Source organism: Heterodontus francisci, chromosome 35, assembly GCF_036365525.1.
Source record: "Heterodontus francisci isolate sHetFra1 chromosome 35, sHetFra1.hap1, whole genome shotgun sequence".
Classification (NCBI taxonomy): domain Eukaryota; kingdom Metazoa; phylum Chordata; class Chondrichthyes; order Heterodontiformes; family Heterodontidae; genus Heterodontus; species Heterodontus francisci.
In genome coordinates this window covers 36,905,843-36,929,756 of record NC_090405.1, presented here as the reverse complement: position 1 = coordinate 36,929,756, position 23,914 = coordinate 36,905,843, and the positions used below count along the sequence as shown (strand labels likewise).

At 42.7% G+C, this 23,914-nt stretch overlaps 1 protein-coding gene across 4 annotated transcripts in view; it reads right to left on the bottom strand.

The window, feature by feature from the left end:
- The window catches only part of sin3aa (SIN3 transcription regulator family member Aa), a 122,746-nt gene that overhangs the window by 73,370 nt on the left and 25,462 nt on the right, over positions 1 to 23,914 (bottom strand). The window contains exon 1 of one of the 4 annotated variants that reach the window (XM_068015352.1): positions 18,873 to 19,048. The exons of the other annotated variants lie outside the window; for them this stretch is intronic. The gene's annotated coding sequence lies outside the window, so the exon portion shown is untranslated. Of the gene's footprint in view, positions 1 to 18,872; positions 19,049 to 23,914 lie in introns of those variants that run through there. 4 annotated transcript variants of the gene reach the window in all.

Here is a 23,914-nt window from a genome sequence, read left to right as displayed (position 1 = left end):
ACAGGTCAAAATTCACTTCCTGAGCAGTCTGTTTGTGTGGTCATGATTCTCCCTGTTATACATCATTAGCACTTAACATCACTTCAGGAAACCTCAGACTGCTGGCCACACAGTAACACCTTCCACCACAGGGCACTAGATAGAAACAGAGAAATCCCCTCTTTGGAACTCAAGAACTGAGATTTGAAATCCATATCAAATGTAGCTTTACCAATTATTTGTTACATTTAAACTCAGCATATTTAAAAAGCATCTAAAATCATTAGTCATGTTGTTACCATTACTAATAGTAGAGGATGAAAGCTTAACACTGTCACATACATCTCTCTGCCCACTACTTTAACACCCGCTTGCTTATTTAAAGCTGGTTAATGCCTTCGCTAAAACAGGAGATAGAGGAATGAATGCCCTACAAATGTAATAAAGATTAATATCAACAACAGTAACTTCTAGGCTACTTTATTTTAAAATAAACAGCGAGTTTCTGTCACAAAAGGACAAATCACAGACTGGAGCCTGCAGTTCCCTGCAAGGACAACAGTCAGTCTTTGTGCAAGTGCAAGATCCATCACAGGGAAGCTGACCCACTCTGAGTATTACCATCCACCGCACAATGAGTGGGTATATGACACACCGGCAAAGACATGGTCGGTACTGAGATAACTGAAACAATGTGTTTTTTAAAAGGATTCTGTTGGCCAATTTTTAAAGAAGTACGAATGTTTGAAAAGTTAGGATTTAAATTCAGATGTCAAGCTGTATCTTTTAGAATCTGTTGATTCTAATTTTATCAGTAACAATAACTTCTGGACTAATATGGCCTAAAATATATGGGTTTTTTCCATCAAATAAAGTCTAGAATGCCACAACCCTCATCTTACACCAAAATTGGAGAACAGCAGAAAGTAAGAGGCACCCATGACTTGACAACACCGTAAGATCTTGCCTACACCTATATATATTTAGGGTTGCAGCCAATATACAAGGCCCACAGCAATAGAAAGGTTATTTTTCACTGCTCACAGTGACAACTCATCCCATTCTTACTGTTTTACCTTCACCAGGTGACTGCAGTGGTCTCACCAACAGTATAATGTCCTCTAACAGTATACAATAGTATCAAGTAACTCAGCTCGACACATAATTACATGTTCTTGCAAACCAGTGCATACAGAAGATTATACCATAAGTGAACTATCAATGCACATCTGTTAATATCTCTGGTAAACTTCCTCCTCAAAATAACATACCTTACTTAACCTCAGCTCCTGCTCACTGGAGTGGAAGCTTTGAGATCACCTAGGACTTATTTCTTTGTGTCTTTTTCTATACTATATAAATAACTAATATGAAGACATGACCTACTACCAGAAAGAACATAATGTTAGTTGTTTCAGATTATCCTTAAAATAAGTTCAGCAAAGATAAGGGACAGCAACACTACAAATAAACACTAAACATACATAGTGAATCATGCCTCCCCACTTCCAACTTTGATTATCCCCTGTAAACGCACTTGACTCAAAACTACATGGTGTTGACTCCTCGTGTGCAATGCCTGGTAATCTATTGAAAAGTCCTACATCTACACACACTTCTTGCAATTTTTACATTGTAAATTCCTATGTCTACATTTTTAATAGCAACTGCCCAAGTAAACTTGTCACACTGCAATTACACCTTCCCATCTGTGGTGGAGCTGCAGCTCATCAATTTTGTATGTCTCAGTCTGTACTGCACAGAACCTCCTCCACTCCAAGCAATTCTACTTCTGTCAAATTGCCATAAGTTTTGCAATTTAACTATGAATACTATAAAGTCAAAATATTGTATGAAAAATGGGGATTGAGTTATACCTGCTCACCCTGGTCTGTATTCTCTTTCCCAGCTCCTCAGCATCAATAAATCCCTCCACTCATCATTTTGTTCTTCAAGTACATAGTTTCTTCATAGCTCCACTCCACCTGTTGACATTCCTGACCTCATGATCTTCTCTGAATGGAACTCCTGCATGTCCTCTGGCAATCTGGCTAGCAGCCTACATTGTTCAACGTGAAGAAAGTGAAACCCAGCCTCCCCTCTGATTCCAAATTCTTCTATATCCTTTAACAGCTCCAATTCTCAATGCCTCCATCCAAAAACTGAACATTTCCATATTTCAATTTTCTCTCATGCACTCTGCAACAGGTGCAAAGAAAAAGCTTACAGACATGTTGTCTCTCCGCTGGTCTCCAACCTCTCTCAATCTATCCAGGTTTCAATTCCTAACTGCCATCCAGTTATCACTGCACGTGTGCAGGAACAACATGATCTGGCTTAACAGCAATGGCTCCCTCAGGCACCTCTGCTGCCAAATAAAGATTGAGCACCTTAACGAGGTACAGGAGGGCCGCCACCATTCTCACATGAACCAAAGTCAGGGTGCATTACCAGTTCCAAGGAGAACCGGAAGTAAATCATTCAGTAGTTTAACTTTTGTAACATTTTCCACTTAGTAAGAGAGAATATTGTACAGTTGGTGGACACAATGTTGATCACATAAGATACATTTTCTAGCTATTAATCACAAAACTAGAATGCCTTCTTGTAACAAAGCCACCCAGAGTTTTCATACTCATATGGATTGACACTATATTGGCCCCTTCCTTTACATTTTTGTAATCTTCACAATTTCGGAAGGTTCCAATGCCAAAATACAAATATGTAGCTAAAGACCTACTTCAGCCTCAACTTTCTCCAAGCTTCCAATCACCCCCACAATATTTCCCTCTTTGGTTCATTGTCAATTTTTCTCTGGTTGTGGTCCTGTGAAACGCGTTAAAGGCACTATATAAATACAAGTTGCAGTTGAAATTGTGTGCAGCAGTTCTACAGCTGAAGCACAGATTTTGAGGCTTCATTTAGCTTCTAGCCACACGCTCATCCTGATGGCTAAGGATGCAGAGCGACATAAAGGACACAAATCAGCCTTAATAAAATGGGCGTTGTTTCAGTTCATACCCAACTAACCAAAATATTATGAAATACAGTAATTTCAGTTAATTAATTAGCTAGAGTGCACTAACATATCCAGCATTAGACCTGACACGCACACGCAATTAGCTCCTAAACTAATCTGGAGTCTAGAAATGAAACAAATGGTGTTACCCAGAATAGAGGCATTACTCAAGTTAATAAAACAAATGAGTACTATAGTCAATGAGAATGGGATGACAGAAAATTAGAGAGAATGAGAGAAAGGAAAATGAGAAAGGAGGACTAAGAAAGAGAGAGATAAAGGAATTGTAAACTTTTAGAAAGTAGCATGTCAAAAGTCACATTGATGACCTAGGTTTCAACTTTCCTTGCATGGTATAGTTATACGAATTGTCATCAGTGAAAATATCAGTAAACATAATCTACAAATTGAAAACTTTTTTGTGGAAATTTCTTTTTAATGCTTCTCAGCTTGGAAAGTTTGACCTCATCCACTACAGGGCCTTTCTATACAGTACATAATATCGGAAAAGGAAAATGAAGAACATGTCATGGTATTACATAGACATTTCCTTCAGCATTATCCTTTCTCCCTCATGTACGTATCAAGCTTCCCCTCAAATGCATCGATGCTATTACCTCAACTCCCATGTGGTAGCGCGAGTTCCACATTTACACCACTCTCTGGGTAAAGAAGTTTCTCCTGAATTCCCTGTTGAATCTTCAGTGACTATCTTATATTCACGAACTTTAGTTTGGATTCCCCCACGAGTGGAAATATTTTCTTTACATCTACTCTATCAAACCCATTCATAATTTTAAAGAACTGCAATAATTTACTCCTCAGCCTTCTCTTTACTACAACAATTTGTATTTATATAGAGCATTTAACATAATAAAACATTCCAATGCATGTCACAGGAACATTATAAAATTTGACATCAAGCCACATAAGGAGATATTAGGGCAGATGACCAATAGCTTAGTCAAAGAAGTGGATTTTAAAGAGCACCTTAAAGAAGGAAAGCAAGGCGGAAAGATTTAGGAAGGGAATTCCAGAGCTTAGGGCCTAGGCAGCTGAAGGGATGGCCATTAATGGTGGAGCAACTAAAATCAGGGATGCTCAAGAGACCAGAATTAGACGAACACAGATATCTCGGAGGGTTATGGGCCAGAGAAGATTACACAGATAGGGAGGGGCGAGGCCATAGAGGGATTTGAAAACAAGGATACTAGAGAAAAGAGCCCAGTCTTTTCTGATAGTTTGTAACCCTTTAGTTCTGGCATCAACCTTGTAAATCCTTTTTGCACCTTCTCCAGTGCCTCTACATCCTTTTTGTAATATGGAGACCAAAATTAAGCGTGGTCTAACCAAGATTCTATACAAGTTTAACATAACTCATTTGCTTTTCAATCTATTCCTCTAGAAATGAGCAGCATTGTTTTGTTTAAATTTTCATGGCAACATTTTTTTTTATTCATTCATGGGATATGGGCACTGCTGGCTGGGCCAGCATTTATTGCCCATCCCTAATTGCCCTTGAACTGAGTGACTTCCTAGGCCATTTCAGAGGACATTTAAGAGTTAAGCACATTGCTGAGAGTCTGGAGTCACATATAGGCCGGACCAGGTAAGGATGGCCGATTTCCTTCCCTAAAGGACATTAGTGAACCAGATGGGTTTTTACAACAATTGACAATGGTTTCATGGTCACAATTAGACTAGCTTTTTTAAAAATAATATTGCACAGCATGTGAAATAATAATAAAATCACTACAAAGAGAATTGTGCAATCTGGTGAACAGAGACAATTACTACTCAACTTAAAAGTTCAACTTGCCATCCCAATGTCTCCCAGAAAAAAATGCAGAAGTTGAGAATTTTCATGCGTCACCCACATGCCTGATCCTGATTTTAGGCTAATCACTGTAGGGAGAGGGAAAGGAGGATGGGAGTTCAAGTCAACTTTATGGTCGAATTCAGAGTGCCACTGGCTGAGGCTAAGGAGCAAGGTCTGCTGTTCTTTCAGTAAAGACTAGTGCATGGCGTGAGGAGACACAAGAAAGAGCAAGAGATTACAAAAACTGTGTCACCTTATAGGAAGAACTGTCAAACCAAAGCAGAAAGCATGCTGTTGGGTGAAATGCATTAGCAATATGTAAGGTAAAAATAATGTTAAAATGTGTAAGTTAGTGAATCTCTAGCTTAGAGGCTTTCAAAAATATCTCCAAAACAGCCACAGAAGAAATTCATCAACCTACTGATGAGAAAGTTCATAGGAAGATGGTCCATTTTAAAACTTATGCGTTTCAATGTTTGTTACAATAGGGACAAAAAAACTGCAACCAAGTATAAACAAAGTTTATGCAATATTCAAGTGATTAAATGCTATGCTATAATCAAAAGTGATTCAATGGCCAATAATACAGAACCAGCACAGAAGTCTTGCTAAATTCTTTCAAAAACATTAGCTGAATGCATGGCAACCCGACCTAAACCCGATAGGACATGTATCGGGTTCGGGACCGGCATTCGGGCTCTGGTCGGGTCGGACACGCTCTATCACCACCTCCGGTACGTGGCTCCAACGTTAATGTACTTTTTGGACTTGAAAGGTCGTTTAGTTACAGTTTTTTTAAGCTTGTGCAGGTAAGCAACAAAGTGAAAAATGGAAGCTAGGTTAACTGATGGTCGGGTTGGGTCAGGGGCGGGAAAAATTGAAAGGACTCGGGCTGGCTCGGGTTGGATATGGCTGTCAGGCTCGGGTCAGGTTTCATTTGCAGACCCAAGCCGGCCTTGAAGCTGAATGACTGCAAGCATCTATTTGGGAAAACTACCTAAAGAACACCGATCTTTGTAACAAACTGCAAAAGTTACAGATTCTGACATTTTTGACATGAGTTCACTTATACATACGGATGTTGACTGCTTCCATCCACAGTCAGAGCCAATAATTCCTCAAGACACAGCTCTGCTGATGGGATCCATCAGCATTTAGTTTAAAATGAACTTTCAAAGCGATTTTATTAAACACCAAAAAGTTAAAATCATAACACTTTGTAAATGTTTGAAGAATACTGATGAGGTTATAAATCACAATCTATGCAGACCCTTACCACCACACCCCACATCCCCTATTATTAATAAAGGTATGTACAGTAACAATTTTTAAAAACCTCTTCCCTTGCTCGGGCTTTGCCACATGAAAAAGTGCAGCATACGTCTGAGCTTCCTCAACATTACCCTTGGCTACTGCCAGAATGTGAAGACTCACACTTTGATTTTCCCTCCCTCCCGGAGATATGCCTGACCTCCAGTTCACACCAACCTGTACATAAATAAAGAACTGAAACTTAGAAAATTCAACCAACACCTCTCCATCGCACTGCACTGTTGCATAGCTGACTGTCCATTTTTTAAATGTTTGCTTTCACTCCACAAAGTTTTAATAGAATAGATATTCAATAGACATTTCTACCATCTGCTCTGCTGTACTCAAACTGCTTACAATTGGAGAGAACATCTGCATGAACATTTATCAACGGTTCCTTCCAACACACCAATGTACTAATACCTCCAAACGGTCAAATACTTTAGACTTAAATGAACCTGAAGATACTCCATGTAAGACAATGAAATAAAACACCATCTACAACTCAGTGAATAAAAAATCTTTACAGTTCATCTTTGTACACACTTGCAAATGTTTCAACCTCCATGTAGTAGTTTATACATATTAATAAATTAAAATAGGAAAAGAACTACTTTTGTATCTACAGTAGGTTTAGATGGGCTGAATAAGCTACCACCTCTGGTCCAGTACACCTACTCAGCATCTATGCTCCAACACTCTGCTCCCCACATGAAGCTAAAGATCAGTTCTACGAGGAACTCCATAACATCATTAGCAGCATCCCCAACACCGAACACCTATTCCTGCTGGGGGACTTTAATGCCAGGGTTGGGGCCGACCATGACTCATGGCCCTCCTGCCTTGGGCGCTATGGCGTTGGAAGGATGAATGAGAACGGGCAGAGACTGCTTGAGTTATGTACCTATCATAACCTCTGCATCACCAACTTGTTCTTTTACACTAAACCCTGTCACCAGGTTTCATGGAGGCACCCACGATAGCGTCGTTGGCACCAGCTGGACCTCATTGTCACAAGGCAAGCCGCCTTAAACAGTGTTCAAATTACACGCAGCTTCCACAGTGCGGACTGCGACACCGACCACTCCCTGGTGTGCAGCAAGGTTAGACTCAGACCAAAGAAGCTGCATCATTCCAAGCAGAAGGGCCACCCGCGCATCAACACGGGCAGAATTTCTCACCCACAGCTGTTACAAAAATTTCTAAATTCACTTGTAACAGCCCTTCAAAACACTCCCACAGGGGATGCTGAGACCAAGTGGGCCCACATCAGAGACGCCATCTATGAGTCAGCTTTGACCACCTACGGCAAAAGTGTGAAGAGAAATGCAGACTGGTTTCAATCTCATAATGAAGAGCTGGAACCTGTCATAGCCGCTAAGCGCATTGCACTGTTGAACGACAAGAAAGCCTCCAGCGAGTTAACATCCATAGCACTTAAAGCAGCCAGAAGCACTGCACAAAGAACAGCCGGGCGCTGCGCAAACGACTACTGGCAACACCTATGCAGTCATATTCAGCTGGCCTCAGACACTGGAAACATCAGAGGAACGTATGATGGCATGAAGAGAGCTCTTGGGCCAACCATCAAGAAGATCGCCCCCCTCAAATCTAAATCAGGGGACATAATCACTGACCAACGCAAACAAATAGACCGCTGGGTTGAGCACTACCTAGAACTGTACTCCAGGGAGAATGTTGTCACTGAGACTGCCCTCAATGCAGCCCAGCCTCTACCAGTCATGGATGAGCTGGTCATACTGCCAACAAAATCGGAACTCAGTGATGCCATTGATTCTCTAGCCAACGGAAAAGCCCCTGGGAAGGACAGCATTACCCCTGAAATAATCAAGAGTGCCAAGCCTGCTATACTCTCAGCACTACATGAACTGCTATGCCTGTGCTGGGACGAGGGAGCAGTACCTCAGGACATGCGCGATGTCAATATCATCACCCTCTATAAAAACAAAGGTGACCGCGGTGACTGCAACAACTACCGTGGAATCTCCCTACTCAGCATAGTGGGGAAAGTCTTTGCTCGAGTCGCTCTAAACAGGCTCCAGAAGCTGGCCGAGCGCGTCTACCCTGAGGCACAGTGTGGCTTTCGTGCAGAGAGATCGACCGTTGACATGCTGTTCTCCCTTCGTCAGATACAGGAGAAATGCCGTGAACAACAGATGCCCCTCTACATTGCTTTCATTGATCTCACCAAAGCCTTTGACCTCGTCAGCAGACGTGGTCACTTCAGACTACTAGAAAAGATTGGATGTCCACCAAAGCTACTAAGTATCATCACCTCATTCCATGACAATATGAAAGGCACAATTCAACATAGTGGCTCCTCATCAGACCCCTTTCCTATCCTGAGTGGCGTGAAACAGAGCTGTGTTCTCGCACCCACACTTTTTGGGATTTTCTTCTCCCTGCTGCTTTCACATGCGTTCAAGTCCTCTGAAGAAGGAATTTTCCTCCACACAAGATCAGGGGGCAGGTTGTTCAACCTTGCCCGTCTAAGAGCGAAGTCCAAAGTACGGAAAGTCCTCATCAGGGAACTCCTCTTTGCTGACGATGCTGCTTTAACATCTCACACTGAAGAGTGCCTGCAGAGTCTCATCGATAGGTTTGCAGCTGCCTGCAATGAATTTGGCCTTACCATCAGCCTCAAGAAAACGAACATCATGGGGCAGGACGTCAGAAATGCTCCATCCATCAATATTGGCGACCACGCTCTGGAAGTGGTTCAAGAGTTCACCTACCTAGGCTCAACTATCACCATTAACCTGTCTCTAGATGCAGAAATCAACAAGCCCATGGGAAAGGCTTCCACTGCTATGTCCAGACTGGCCAAGAGAGTGTGGGAAAATGGCGCACTGACACGGAACACAAAAGTCAGAGTGTATCAGGCCTGTGTCCTCAGTACCTTGCTCTATGGCAACGAAGCCTGGACAACGTATGTCAGCCAACAGCGACGTCTCAATTCATTCCATCTTCGCTGCCTCCGGAGAATACTTGCCATCAGGTGGCAGGACCGTATCTCCAACAGAGAAGTCCTCGAGGCGGCCAACATCCCCAGCTTGTACACACTACTGAGTCAGCAGCGCTTGAGATGGCTTGGCCATGTGAGCCGCATGGAAGATGGCAGGATCCCCAAAGACACATTGTACAGCGAGCTCGCCACTGGTATCAGACCCACCGGCCGTCCATGTCTCCACTTTAAAGACGTCTGCAAACGCGACATGAAGTCCTGTGACATTGATCACAAGTCGTGGGAGTCAGTTGCCAGCGTTCGCCAGAGCTGGCGGGCAGCCATAAAGGCGGGGCTAAAGTGTGGCGAGTCGAAGAGACTTAGCAGTTGGCAGGAAAAAAGACAGAGGCGCAAGGGGAGAGCCAACTGTGTAACAGCCCCGACAAACAAATTTTTCTGCAGCACCTGTGGAAGAGCCTGTCACTCTAGAATTGGCCTTTATAGCCACTCCAGGTGCTGCTCCACACACCACTGACCACCTCCAGGCGCTTACCCATTGTCTCTCGAGATAAGGAAGCCAAAGAAAAAAAAATTATGATCATCACTAATTACACGGCTCCAAGTAGGAGCACAATGAAATACTATTTACTTACAGCTCCTGAACAGCAAGCCTGGTCAGACTAATTTTGTTCTGTGCGTGGACTTTCCCTGTAGAGCACGGCTACCTGACCCGAACCCGACGGGACCCGACTACGTGTCGGGTTTGGGTCGGGTCGCACTTCTGGGTCTGGCATTCAGGCTCGGGTCGGGCCGGACACACTATCAACACCTCCGGTAAGTGGCTCAATGTTAATGTACTTTTTGCACTTGAAAGGTGGTTTTGTTACAGTTTTTTTTAAGGTTGTGCAGATAAGCAACAAAGTGAAAAACAGAAGGTAGGTTAACTGATGGTCGGGTCAGGGGCGGGAAAAATGAAAGGACTCGGGCCAGGTCGGACTCGGGTCGGGTTTCATTTGCAGACCCGAGCCAGCCTTTATTTCTCTGGTGAGAATAAGTTTGCTCTGTGCGTGGATTTTCCCTGGTGAGAGCAAGTTTGCTCTGTGCATGGATTCTCCCTGTTCATATCAAAGTAACAAACCTTTTATAAGATCCTCCTTAGAAGTTACCGTGCCGTACTTCATGTAATTCACTACTGAATGGCATCAGGTTTAACACTGCCCCAATGGCTCTTTAGGGAAATGTGCTCTATAGTATGTAACCGTCACGCAAGTCACGATTCAATCTCTGATCTGGGCTTGTCAAGGAAATGGATTCACGAGTGGAAGAAGCATCACTTATTGCTTTTACATTCAATGAGATCTGATTTGAGATGAGATGAGATATGAGCTTGTTCAAGTTCCAAATCTTAGAAGCAGTTCTTAACAAGGCAAAACTGGATAGTGTGCTGCACTGCATATTTCACCACCTTTTCGTTGATACAAATAGCAGACTTGGTTCAGGAAACTCAGAGAACCCACCCCATTCCCCTAAACCAGCCCCTAAGTAAAACCGTATTACATGTAGGAACCAGTCTGAAAGCAACTAATAAAAGGATAATGCAAGCTCACACTTCTATAAGAGCACCAACTGAATGTCCTGAACAGGTAACCATGACGTTTTGTCTTTCCTGCCAAACGATTGCAAGGTATATCATACAGTAGTTATTTAGAGCAGTGAGCATAAAGATTATCTCAAATAAAGAGGAGACTGGCACATGGTATAACTTAGAAGGAAGAACAATACGGGATTCTTGCTAAAATTTTATTGATGAGGACTGCTCTGGTTTCCCCACACTAATGTGGAAATACCCTACAGTCCAGACACTGCAAATTAACTACATACTAAACTACATTCAGCTATATTAGGAAAAGGTGAGAGCATGCATTTATACAGCACCTGATCATATCTTTAGGCCATCCCAAAGCACTTCATTGCCAATTACTTCTGTAGTTCTTTTCTTTCTTTCTTTTGGGCCTCCTTATCTCGAGAGACAATGGATACGCGCCTGGAGGTGGTCAGTGGTTTGTGAAGCAGCGCCTGGAGTGGCTATAAAGGCCAATTCTGGAGTGACAGGCTCTTCCACAGGTGCTGCAGAGAAATTTGTTTGTTGGGGCTGTTGCACAGTTGGCTCTCCCCTTGCGCCTCTGTCTTTTTTCCTGCCAACTACTAAGTCTCTTCGACTCGCCACAATTTAGCCCTGTCTTTATGGCTGCCCGCCATGTAGTACAGTCACAGTTATTTGTGGGTGAATACAGCAGCCAATTTGCAGACAGCCAGGTTCCACAAAAGCAACTAAAATAAATGACCAGCTAATCTGTTTTCTTTTGAGAGTCAGGAGGAAGGCTATCCAGGACACTAATAGAAAAGTCAACTTTCCTTTGAATAATGGCCACTGGAACAGGCAGACAAGGCCTCAATTTAATGCCTCAACCAATAGACTGCATCTCTGATAATCGATACTCTGATGGCACAAGTCCTGGAATAGGGTTTTAACCCACAGTCTTCTGACTCGAGAGCTACAATGAGAACAAATGGACGAGGCTGTCACTTTTTTTTGGAGAACTGAATTCCTACAAAAAAGCATTTCTAAAGTAATCACACTATAATTTCTACTTATATAGTGTCTTTCATACAGCGAAACAATTCAAAGTCCTTTCAAGTGAACAGTACAAACTATGGAAGGAGCTGTGAACAAGGACTTTGAAAGAAGTGCACTCTGAGACTAGAAACAAGTGTGGATAGGGGTGATAATTGAGTGGAACTTAGAATACAGACAGGATGGTTACAAATCAACAGAGGGAGGACTGCAAGTTTCTTCACTAAATGGCACCTTTCAAAACATGCTCATTTTCTACCCTGAATCTAATGAGAAGAGTTTTATTCTCATGAATTTGAGAGCTGAAGCCAGATTACAGAAAGGGGTTGCAGCATGAACAAAATACTGGACCTATCAAAGAGGTTTCTTCAAATGTGCACTATAACTAGAAACTCTTGTCTGGGTAATTAAATAACATACCCTTTCTAGTTGCTGGGAAATCTCCTTTCCTCATCTCCAAGCCCTGTACCTCTCACCCTCTAATTATCCAATATTACAGCTTCCTTTGCTTCAAGTAACAATTGTATTTTTAGTAGCACAGCCCCAAAATCATAGATTAGTTGGTAGCATTGCATCTTTCCTACAACAAAAATTAAACATATGAATCCACTTTCTAACTTCATCGTGGTACAACATGCTGATGAGGCAGTTATTTTTGCATAAACGTACTACTGTAACTTCAAACCTGATCTCTGAATTATATGAGGAGGATGGGATAGCTTCCTACTTTACTCATCTGCTTAGTTCTCGACAGTGACATTTCTACCAGAAAAGTTCTTAATACTGCCATAAAAAATGTAACAAATACTTTACTAATTATTAAAGGATACAATTGTGTCTGGTACTACAACTTTTGACGTCTGTCATCCAGGGCAACCAACACAAGCTATATGAAACTATTCTTAAAGCAAAAGTGACAATGTTTCAATTTACACCAAAATAAGATTATTACTAAAGTTTTGGAATGCTCTGTGAAACAGCTTTGGGAGTTTCTATTATCGGAGGCTTGTGCCACTGAAATGCTTTGTGCAGTTCTAGTAGCCCAGATAGTTATTTAACACTAAAATTTTGCCTTTAGTGCCTTCAAGTAATTTACTAGTTCGCTAGTTAATGAATCAAATCGCAACTGCATGCAAACAGCAGCTTAACGCTGGATGAAAACAGCCCTCAAAAACACAAACCAGGAGAGACTAACACTCTACAATGTAGGAAATCCTCTGCTGGGTGTAAACCATAACTACCATCCCCACCACCACCCCCCCCAACAACATGCTTATATTGGACTGAAAAGCACAGTAATTCACCACATCAATGCCACTACTTCCTGGAGATCACTTCAATGAAGCCCAGGGAGGGGATGGAGGCCTCTTCATTAGTTCATCACATTCGAGGACCCCTCAGCTGCAACTTACGTCACTTATTTGAAGGAAGAGCTGGAATGGACAAATGATTTATACCATCCTAACTCACAGAAATCCAGCTGAATGAAACTGGTCCTTTCCTGCAGATTTTAACCATTATGTTGCATGGTTTTAAGGCCATTTCACTGCATGTTGCACATAGAATGCAACTGCCTGAGTTTCACAAAGCCTCACCTGGGGACCTAAGTTCTGGAATTCCCTCCTTACACCTATCAGCCTCTCTACTTCACTTTCCTCCTTTAAGACACTCCTTTAAACCCACCTGTTTGACCAAGCCTTTGGTCATCTGACCTAATATCGCCTTAGGTGGCTCAGTATTATATTTTGTTTTATTCTTTTGGGCCTCCTTATCTCGAGAGACAATGGATACGCGCCTGGAGGTGGTCAGTGGTTTGTGAAGCAGCACCTGGAGTGGCTAGAAAGGCCAATTCTAGAGTGACAATGCTCCTGTTAAGTGCCTCGGAACATTTTATTACATTAAAGGTGCTATCGCTTGTTATTGAATCTTCTCAACATGTATGCAGCAAAGTTCTAGGTGGTGGTGGGACAGAGGTAAGAGGGTACTGAGCACATCCAGAGTACTTTTTTTTATTTGGATTCATAGAATGGGGATTGCAAAAGTATAATTAAAACTGTACTTGCAGTAAAAGTAATTGAACTTCAAATTAGCCAAAGTAACCAGGCCACTTCCATGGCCAAGCTTTGTAGCAAATGCAATTATCTGATAAAAGCACAGTTGATATCATTGTGGATCTGTGGTCATGAGCAGTGGAGAGAGATAGAAACAAGCCTTCAGATGAATTAACTCTGAAATAGTGACATGATGAGATGTCAATAAACTTCACATCGCCTCCAAACCACTTACTGCTGTGCACGTAGGGAAAAAGCATGTCAAAATTATGAAGAAAAAAAATCACAGGACTGCACTGAAAATTTTGTCTCAGCATCATAAATAATTACTGTAGTTGACAAGCATGGAGAGGAATGTGGCAGCACATGCTTTAGAGCAGCTTTGTCCAATACATTAGCCACATGTGTCTAATTAGGAATACAGATGTAGCTAATTGCATTTCTAATTCCTAAATAAAAAATAAGTAATGGACACCAATGTCAGGCACGTGATCCATTTTCAGATCTGCACAGCATATACAGGCATATTTCAACCTATTTATGTATTTGGTGGCAAAAAGCAGTGTCCGAGTGTTTTCAACTCTTTATTTCCTTGGTAAACACACACACACACACACACTATGTTTATCTGTGTCGAACGTACATGCAAGGCATTTTCTACTGAAGTTAGTGCATGTGGTTCGAACAGTGTCACTGTAACCACACCAGTCTACTATTTAAACAGCTGCATGACTGCCACATCATTTAAACTACAGTTCACTCAGAGGCTGGAAAACTACAACCCCCAGGATGCTTTGCCTGCTTCCCTCCAGATTACATTGGCACTCAGCGTGCAAAGCTTAAGTCTTAAGTTTAAACAGTGATTTACCCAAAGCTGTAGCATGAAAGCAGAAGGCAGTAGCTTGGCACTGATAGTGCTACATATGGAGCCAAACAATTGTCAGCACTCTGAGCGTAAACTAAACTTTAATCTGCATAATAGGCTCCACCCACTGCCAGCTGCCTGACTAGTTTCGTCAGCTGTCACAACAGAGACCTTAAATGGGTCTGGACTCAAGAAATTTCAGTCATTTACATCACAAGTTTCCACATTACTAATCTCACAACAATGCATTTTCCTGCCTGCAAAGAAAAGCTAGGGAGCTTCATCATATGAGAACTGAATCAGTTTTAGAAGATACAGTCATTAGTTGAAACCTGAATGCTTGTTACTTTGTGTTCCTTCATACTTCGTAACTTCTCCACGCAGGTTCCCGCAAAGAGATATTTAAATCAAAACAATACATAATCACAACAGAGATAAGGATAGTCTAGCAATGTTAAGATTACTATCCTCTCACTTCTAAAAACTGGATGAATGGAACAAAAATATCCTCTCTCTGCAGACGAAAATGATGATAAATATTCAGGCTTTCTGGGGAGTAAGTGTGAAAAATCACAAAAATAGCAATTATCCAGCACTAAACTGATAATTTTAATCAAGAGGCCTGGACATATCTGGTGTGAGGTATGGGAATGTCCTAATGTTACAGTAGAGGGTGTCCTTCTAAAAGACAATGGTCAGGCAACACACACACAGTTTTAGTCTGCATAACTGGTAATAACTGTGTTTACAAACACAAAATGCTGACAAAAGTGGAAAGGCAGAAAATTGCTCTACTTATAAAGGACTCTGCTTACTGTCCTATCATTTATTCAACTATTTAATTTTCAGAAAGGGAATCAATAAAATAAGGTGGAGAAAAACACACCTGTCACTATGGATAGGGATATGGGAATAGCTGACAAAATGAAATTCTAGCAGGACACAAGAAATAAGAAATTGACAAGACACAACAGGGAGTTCTCAGACATTTCCACATGCAGGTCTCTGGGAGCACTACAAGTCTCTCAGACACATCCTTCAGGGATTTACTTTTCAATTTTCTCTTTCACACCATATTAATAGAGAGGCTGAACAGTGATAGAAGGTTTGTTGGTAATATGGTTTGTTGTAAAATTCTTCTGTGCATCAAACAATCATTTAACCTGCATTTTGGGCAGGAAAAGAACTGATTTTTCTCACTACTTATCCCATAAGGCAGGAAATGTGAAGTTATTTGTAATCACAGACACACATAACCACTATCTTCCTAAATCACAATGTAAGCATTTGACTAAAGCATTCATAATGCACAAAGCACTCAACACCTGTCCTGATCTCAGTTCATTGAATCAAACTGAGGACTAATGCTGCTAAAGTTTGTTTCAGGTTCAGATTCCTCTATTGGCAACATCTCACTACCACAAAGCCTCAATTAACTAAATTTTACATCAGATAATTGTATTTCCCATATAACATACTTTTTTGTATGAAAACAACAACAAAACCTATCGGCAAATGTGCAGCATTTAGTCTTTCGTGCAGTAAAAAAGCCCAAAGTCCACACTAGATTCCAAAATAAGATTCTACAGGAAGCATTTCAGAATGATCTTCTGACTTAATATATTGTGTTGATGTCCAAATAAACAATTGCAGCACAAGTTGCACTCCCTACTCTGCTTCTCGCTCCTACTCCTCCACACCTCAAATCTCCTCCAGCCCCACAACCCTCCAAGATCTCTGCACTCACTCATTCTAGCCTCTTAAGCATCCCTGATGTCAATCACCCATCATTGGCAGCCATACCTTTAGCTGCCTGGGCCCCATATTCTGGAATTCCCTCTCTCTCTCTACCTCACTTTCCTCCTTTAAGACACTTCTTAAAACCTACCACTTTGGTCATCTGTCCTAATATCTTCTTTGTGGCTTAGTGTCAATTTTTGCTTTATGACCTTACTGCAAAGTACCTTGGGATGTTTCATTACGTTAAAGGTGCTATATAAATAAGTTGTTGTTGGTTCATCCTCTTACCAAACCTTTATCAATGTACCCCACCTCCCTTTTCTCTCAAGCTTTATATTACACCATCCCAGTCCCCATCCTTTCTCAAGGGCCCTCTGTATTTATCCCCAGCCTCCTTTTGTGCTGCTCATTAATTCCTCCTCCACTGCTTTCTGTACAGTCTCCAAATTAAACACACCACTTACCAATACAGCCACAGTTTTTGCGAATTTGTAGCTCCCACTGGCATATCAAACTCCTCATATTAAGCACACTAACCAGGTGTACAACACAGAATTACTCCAACAAGCCTCTGTGATTCACAGAGAACCTTAACAAATGATATTAAGGACAAGCAACTTAATTGACCTGAGCTGAATCCACATCAGCAATTCAATTTACGCTGTGAGCAGTCAGGGATCACACAACGCAATAAATCTTAAAAATCAAACCTTGCTGTATAAGTTAGGATGTAAAGTTACTTCTTGCAACCACCCCTATGATTGTAAAATCACCACACAGACACTCTGTAGTCCCCAGAATAGGTAATTGGTCTGATCCTGTAATCAACTGATCCTAGTATCAACTTGATCAGTACTGAATATTCTAGGATCCGAGAGATGTGCAAAGTGTTTGGGGGTGCGGGTGCCAGGTTACATAGCCACATTGGCTGTAAAGCTTTGTAACAAGCACATTCTTTAATTAGGAGTTTAAACAGATGGAAAGAATACATTGGAAATACTCCCAATACTTCATTACCCTCTCAATTCCGGCTCCCCTGAATACAGCAGGTCCGCTTATCAATCCATAGCAAGTGCTTCTTTCCTTCTTCCCTGAAAACAATGTTCAGCATTCCAAACAAACCAAATGATTCACAAGAAGCCTGTATTCCCAACCCACTCCTTATTTATTCCACCTTGGACTTCAGTCCCAGACCATCAATTCCTCACCACTGTTCCCTTTCGCAGTGCAGTATAAGGACATCCTACATATCTTCGAATGCAACAGTCCCAGAAGCAACCCAACATTAGCTCATCTTCACATAACTCAATCATCACAGGATCTTCCTTAATATGTCTTCTGTTTGAATAGAAACTTAGTCAGATTACTGAGTTCTTACTCAGAAATTCTATTTTGTAGAGGTACAGGTTGGTAGAGGGATAAATGTTGGCAAGGACACCAGGGAGAACTCCCCTGCTCTTCTTCCAATAAGTACACTTTGATCTTTAACCAGGGGACAAATGGGGTCTTATTAGCAGGTACTTTTTAAAATGTACATTTTTACCCAGTTGATCTCTAAGCACTCAAAAAGACAAGGTGGCACTTCAGGTGGTGAACCTTTAATGTTGCCCAGAACCACTCGACCTGAAGTGCTAACCTGTCTTGTTTTCAGAGAGAGGGATCTCCTCCCTTTCCACTTATTTTCTGTCTCCACTTCAGACTTTGTAGCGCTCACAGATTTTGGTGGGGGGGGGCGGCGTTTTTTGACGAGTCTATTCCACCTGAACACTGATGGTTGCCAAAGAGACACCAGCTTTCAGTCTGTTTACTTACATTTCGTTTCCAGCTTGAAATTAAAGTTCTACAATGAGATGACCCCAGCCTTTCTTTGGCCTCGTTTATCCCCGATTAATGTTTCCCACCCCTCAGATCCTCTCCAAGCCACAAGCCATGCCCCCAAATTTCCCTAATCTCCACCCCCTTCAGATCCCTCCCTCAGTGCCCCGTCCACACACACCTCAGCCCGAAGCACAGCAACTTTCCCGGTGGATCCACAAACCCCTCCCCCGTCCCTCTTCAGGCTCCTCCTCGGATGCCCTCAGCGCCAATCCCCGGCTCGCCTTCGGCCCCTTTCTCTCTTCGGATGCCCTCAGAGCCCGATTCCCCGCCTCGGGGGCCTCAATGGCTAGATCTGCCTCACAATCCCACCGCCCCTCCTACGGGGGGGGGGGGGGGGTCCGGCCCGATCGCCGCCGCCCCCACCACCTCCTCAGCCCGCCCGATCGCCCGCTTCGATCCGCTCTGCTCGTCGATCGCTCCCCTGGTTTCCCACTCCACACTCGAAAGCGAGCCCGAGGCGCGAATTGTGGTGCAGGCCGCAGCTCCCTCCGTTCCGTCCCTCCCCCCCCCCCCCCTCACACCGAGCATCGCAGCCCCTCTCCCCGCCGGCAAACACCTCAACCCCGCGCGCACACACACACACACAGGGGCCGCCTCCCCCTTCACTCACCGCTCCCCAGGCCCTCGGCACAAGATGCAGAGTCCCCGCTGTTTCCCCCTCTCTCTGTGTGCCCGGGGAAGCGGCGACACCGGAGAAATCCCGCGAACACCTCCAGCCGGAGGGGGTAAAATAAAACCAAACAGCTCCGAGCAGAGGCCGTCTGTTCGTCCGCTCACTGCCCTGTCAATCAACAGCGCGCCGCGCAGGAAGTCCCACCCTCCTTCCTCCAACTCCCGCGTCCCCATTGGTTCCCGCCGCACCACAGCGAGCAGCCCTGCTCTCCGCTCATTGGCCGGCGCCCCGTGTCCGTCATTCCGCTGTCGTTTGTAACCTGACAACCGAGCCCCGCCTATCTCCCCGCCCTGATTGGCAGGCGCCGGTACCGGAAGTCCCACCACCCATCCGCGCCGACTGGCTCTCAGCCGGAGCGCCTCCCTCGAGTTCGGCAGGGAAAGCAGACAGCTGATTGGATCGACCGCGCTGCCAATCTTGCAGCTTGCGCCTCCAGGTTCCCGCCCATGCGCCCGGCCACAAAACAAACGGCAGGGTTTAGCTCCGCCTCCATCCCTCACAATGATTGGCCAGCTCGCTAAATTTGAGAGGACCGACGTGTTTTCATTGGCCAACTGCAAACGTCCATCAACATGATGGACAAGCATTTGCCTTTAATAGCGGAAGTGCCACGACTGGCACTGGCTCTATTACAGGGGAAGCAGGTCACCATTTTCCACAGTGGGAGCAGACAGCACAGGTTTGCGTTTAGTTGCTGGTTTGTGGATGTTTTTCCTTTATCTCTCTACCTTCAACATTGCCATTTAGGCTCATTATGTTCCAAATGAATTGTAAAAGGTGATTAAAAAAAATCTGCCAATCAATGGCTAGGTGAGGCTACGTGTGTCGTTTGTGAACTATTTTTTTTCCCCCTATTGCTTTATATCATTAAAATATCTAACCTGGACCTAAAGTGGTCGCTTTTATCAGGAGTCTCGCATACCTGTGCAAAGTCTGTCTTCTAGTTAGTTGTATCAGTTATATGTGATTCAGAAAGGTGGTGTTTGTTGAGTCAAATTAACTATAAATCAACACATTCAAACAAATGTATTAGTGTTGCATTACTATTTTGACTTGTACAGTTTTGTTTTGAAGTAAACAGGAAAGTACTGACAGCTACCTGTGAAATATTTTGGCTTAACAGTAAACGGGAGTTGGGAACCTTATCATGGAATATCAAAACCTCAATCTATAGGAGATGAACTAGGCTGTTGTGTAGAAACAAGAGTAAAGTGTTCAGCCCCTACATTTTAATGGCATATCCTAAGAAATTGAATTAGGTAGTCTGGACAGATGAAAGCTGCTATTGAATATTGCAGGACATAAATTACTTCATGACCTAAGTTACACTATTATAAAAGATTTCACTGATGGGCAGCTTTAGTTTGCTCCTAGTTAATCAGCAACCCCCTCCTTCAAAGCTTTGTGCCATACCACCCTGTTAGCTTAAACAGGAGAGAATGGGCACACTTGCTAGATGTGCTACCAAGTTTGAAGCCTTGTTTACTGGAATCTGATCAGCTTCTATGTATGATAAGAAACCAATCTTGCACAAATCATATTGAACAGCAATAAATTACTATTTTTTTTTAAGTAAGTGGAGCCACAATGGACTAATACTGAATAGATTCCCAACTTGATCCTTTTCTACAGTTCATTATTGATCCTTGTACATATTGGAGATTTATCATGCTGATCAATTAAGATAAAGGATGTGCCTTGTCATGTGGAGCACTACAGACTGAAGTCTGATCCCTGGTTTATTTTGAGTTAATTCATGACAGAATGGGCCTCTCATCTAGACAATGAGGTAAAGAGGGGTGGGAATGAAATCATTTCTTATGTTAAAAACTAGGAGCAGGAGTAGGTAATTTATCCCCTCAAACCTGCTCTGCTATTCAATAAGATTATGGCTGATCTCAACTCTGCCTCAACTCCACTTTCCTGCCTGTTCTCCATAACCCTTCAAACTTTTACTAATTAAAAATCTCTCCTCAAATTTACTCAATGTTCTGGCATCCACCGCACTCTGGGATAGTGAATACCACAGACTCACGACCCTATGAGAGAAGTAATTTCTCCTCATCTGTTTTAAATTTCCTACCCCTTCTCCTAAAACAATGACCTCTTATTGTAGATTTCCTCACTAGAGGAAACATCCCCTCTATGTCTACTTTGTCAATCCCTTTATTTATATAGACATCAATTAGGATTTCCAAACACTGTTTAATGGTGATCACAACTGTACAATCTCTGCATCAACAGCACTTGCCCACCTCCTTCTGAAATGTGTCTTTGCAAAGCAGGTGTGGAAAGAGATGCAGTGGTTTCTGTCAAGGTTCATCCCAAGCAGCTCGGTAACACAGGAGTCTGTGCTCTGGGCTGTTTCCAGGGACACACTGAGATAAACATCAACTGCTGCTGGAGGACTATCAATTTGGTGAAAGACGCCCTTTGGTCTGCCCGAAACGTGCTAGTCTTCCAATGCAAAGAGTTGTCCACGACCAAATGTTGCAGACTGGCACATTCCAAGGTACAGGACTACGTGCTGAGGGACACACTAAAGCTTGGGGCAGCTGCAGCAAAGGCTCAATGGGGAAAGACCACTGTGTAAGGTCCCCCCACCAAGCTGAACGGAGGGGCTGGATCCATGGGAAACCCCTTGAGATGTATCGGGAAAATTTTCGTTTGCTGTAAAATGTAAAAATGTATATGGCATAACAAATGAAATGGAAGGGTTGTAAAGCAACTCATGATTGTATTGAAGGAAACTGATCTCCTTTGCACTGTTTGTATTTTTTGACTTGCTGTTTGAAACTGGTAATGTATTTTTTACAGACTTTTATGAATAAAGTATATTTTGGAAATTTAAAAAAAATCTAGAACAGCTACATACTGCTCAAAGTAGCAACACAAGTTGCTAAAGCCAGAAAATTGTTCACTTCTAGAACGCAAAAGCATAGGGTTAAATTTGTATAGAATCTTTCTTCGACCCCACTTGTACTATGCACAATTCTGACCAAGAATATTAAAGCAATGGTGAAGTACAAACAATAGAATCCTATATAATATAGACATTGACAAGTATCTTGCCAGAATTGAGAATGCAACCAAGGAAGATTGAGCAGGCTGGGGCTCTTTTTTTCTAGAAAAGGGAAGGCCTGATAGAGGTCTTTAAAATTATAAAGGTGTTGTATGATTGCCTTTCAGAGTGATGTCCCTTTTAAGATCTCAGTATGCTAATGAGCTAAGCACCAAGACAGTTGTGGTTACAAGTCACTCAAACTGTAACACCTAGAGGAAGGTTCTGTAAATAGTTTGCTCTGTACTGTATATACTCGTCAGCTGTTAATAAACCTGTTCAAGATCTTCATAACTGGATTCAACACATCTCATTTATGGTGCATCAGACAACAAAGAACTCATTAAATGGTGGCAGCTGTGGTGAAAACACAAGATGAGATTGAAGACTACAGGTAAAGCTGCTTTGAAAATGACCCTTCATACAGTGAAGAGAAATTTCAAAAATACTGCCCAAAAGTGGAAACAACAACAAACCGACCTCCACTTGTAGAAGACAGAGCACAGAATGACAGGCTGCAGATAAATTCCTGTGATCAGGTGAGCCGTTGTGCTGACGGTCGAGGAATCCCCACTTATATTTTCAAAAAAAAAAGTGGTTAAAAGATGGATTTTTTTTTAAAAAAAGGTTCCGTGGGAAGGGAAAAGTGGGAAAACCGGACTCCCCTCCCAGGCTGATTGAGGTCGGCACCATTACAAGAAGCATCTGATTGCAAAAAGCATAGGATACCCCCAAACACTGCAGAGTCTCCATTCACAGCCAAAGTTTTAAAAAAGCATTAAACCACTCGAGTGTGAAGAGTCTCCATTCACACAGCCGCATCTATAAAAAAAATCATTAAACTACATCAGCATAAAGAACATAAACAAACTTTACCCCCAAAAAATCGAACTGCCTATTGAACAGACAAGTTTAAGTGCTGCAAGCAAGATAAACAAAACACTGTCATGATCTTGCAAAGATATGGAAAGTGCTGGAAGATCAGCTCCGATTAAGTGAATTTTAGAATTCAGCACCTGGAATTGATGTCCTACAGGCAACAGCCATGGGAATTAATAGATCAATTCATCAGTGGATGCCATAGTAAGGGCAACGAATGCAATTTTTCAGAAACTGAGCCGTCAGTGACTAATGGAGCTGGTGATTGTCTCAACACGCATTGAAGCATTTCAGCAAGACCTCTTTTGGGGGGTGGGGGAAGGCACGGCATTGATGCGCTGCTGGATGACAGGAAATATGAAGTCATTGTCACAGGCCAACAGCATATGCAAGCACTAGGTGCAGCCAACAGTACCTGCATCAAAAAAGGAAACAAGGTGTGGTTGGTCCCACTCACTGAAGTTGTCCTGCATTTCAAGATCTGTGCAAGGCAGCAGTGCAAAAGGACACTGAGCCTGCCAATGCAAGAAGTCTGGCTACAAAGACACAGTCAGAAGTCACAGGGCCCAAGCACAACAGGCACAGCAACAGGACAACAGCAGCAAGGAAAGTGCCAGAGACCTGCATAAACACAAGCCGATACACGAAGTCCACAGCAAAACAGACCTGAAACAAGACTCAGTGATTCTCAGCCAGAAGACGAGTAGGCGTTTTACATTGTGAACCTGACACACTGTGTTCCTAACACATTGTGTTGAAGTCAAATAACTGGAAGCTGTTGCTACTATTAACGTGCCCAAAGAAAGTTGGCAAACACACTTGGTTAAGACTGACACCAGTGCTAGTGCAAATATCTTACCAGTCCAAATCCTGAAGGGTACATACCAGAGTCATTGCAGTTGTCAGTTGTATTTATAACTTCCTAAGTTATCTGCATACAATGGGTTACCCATCCTTTTGCGGTGGCACACTAACAATGCAATGCAGCTATGGCAAGTCACCATGGAAACTGCAAATATTTTACCTGGTAGACATGAGC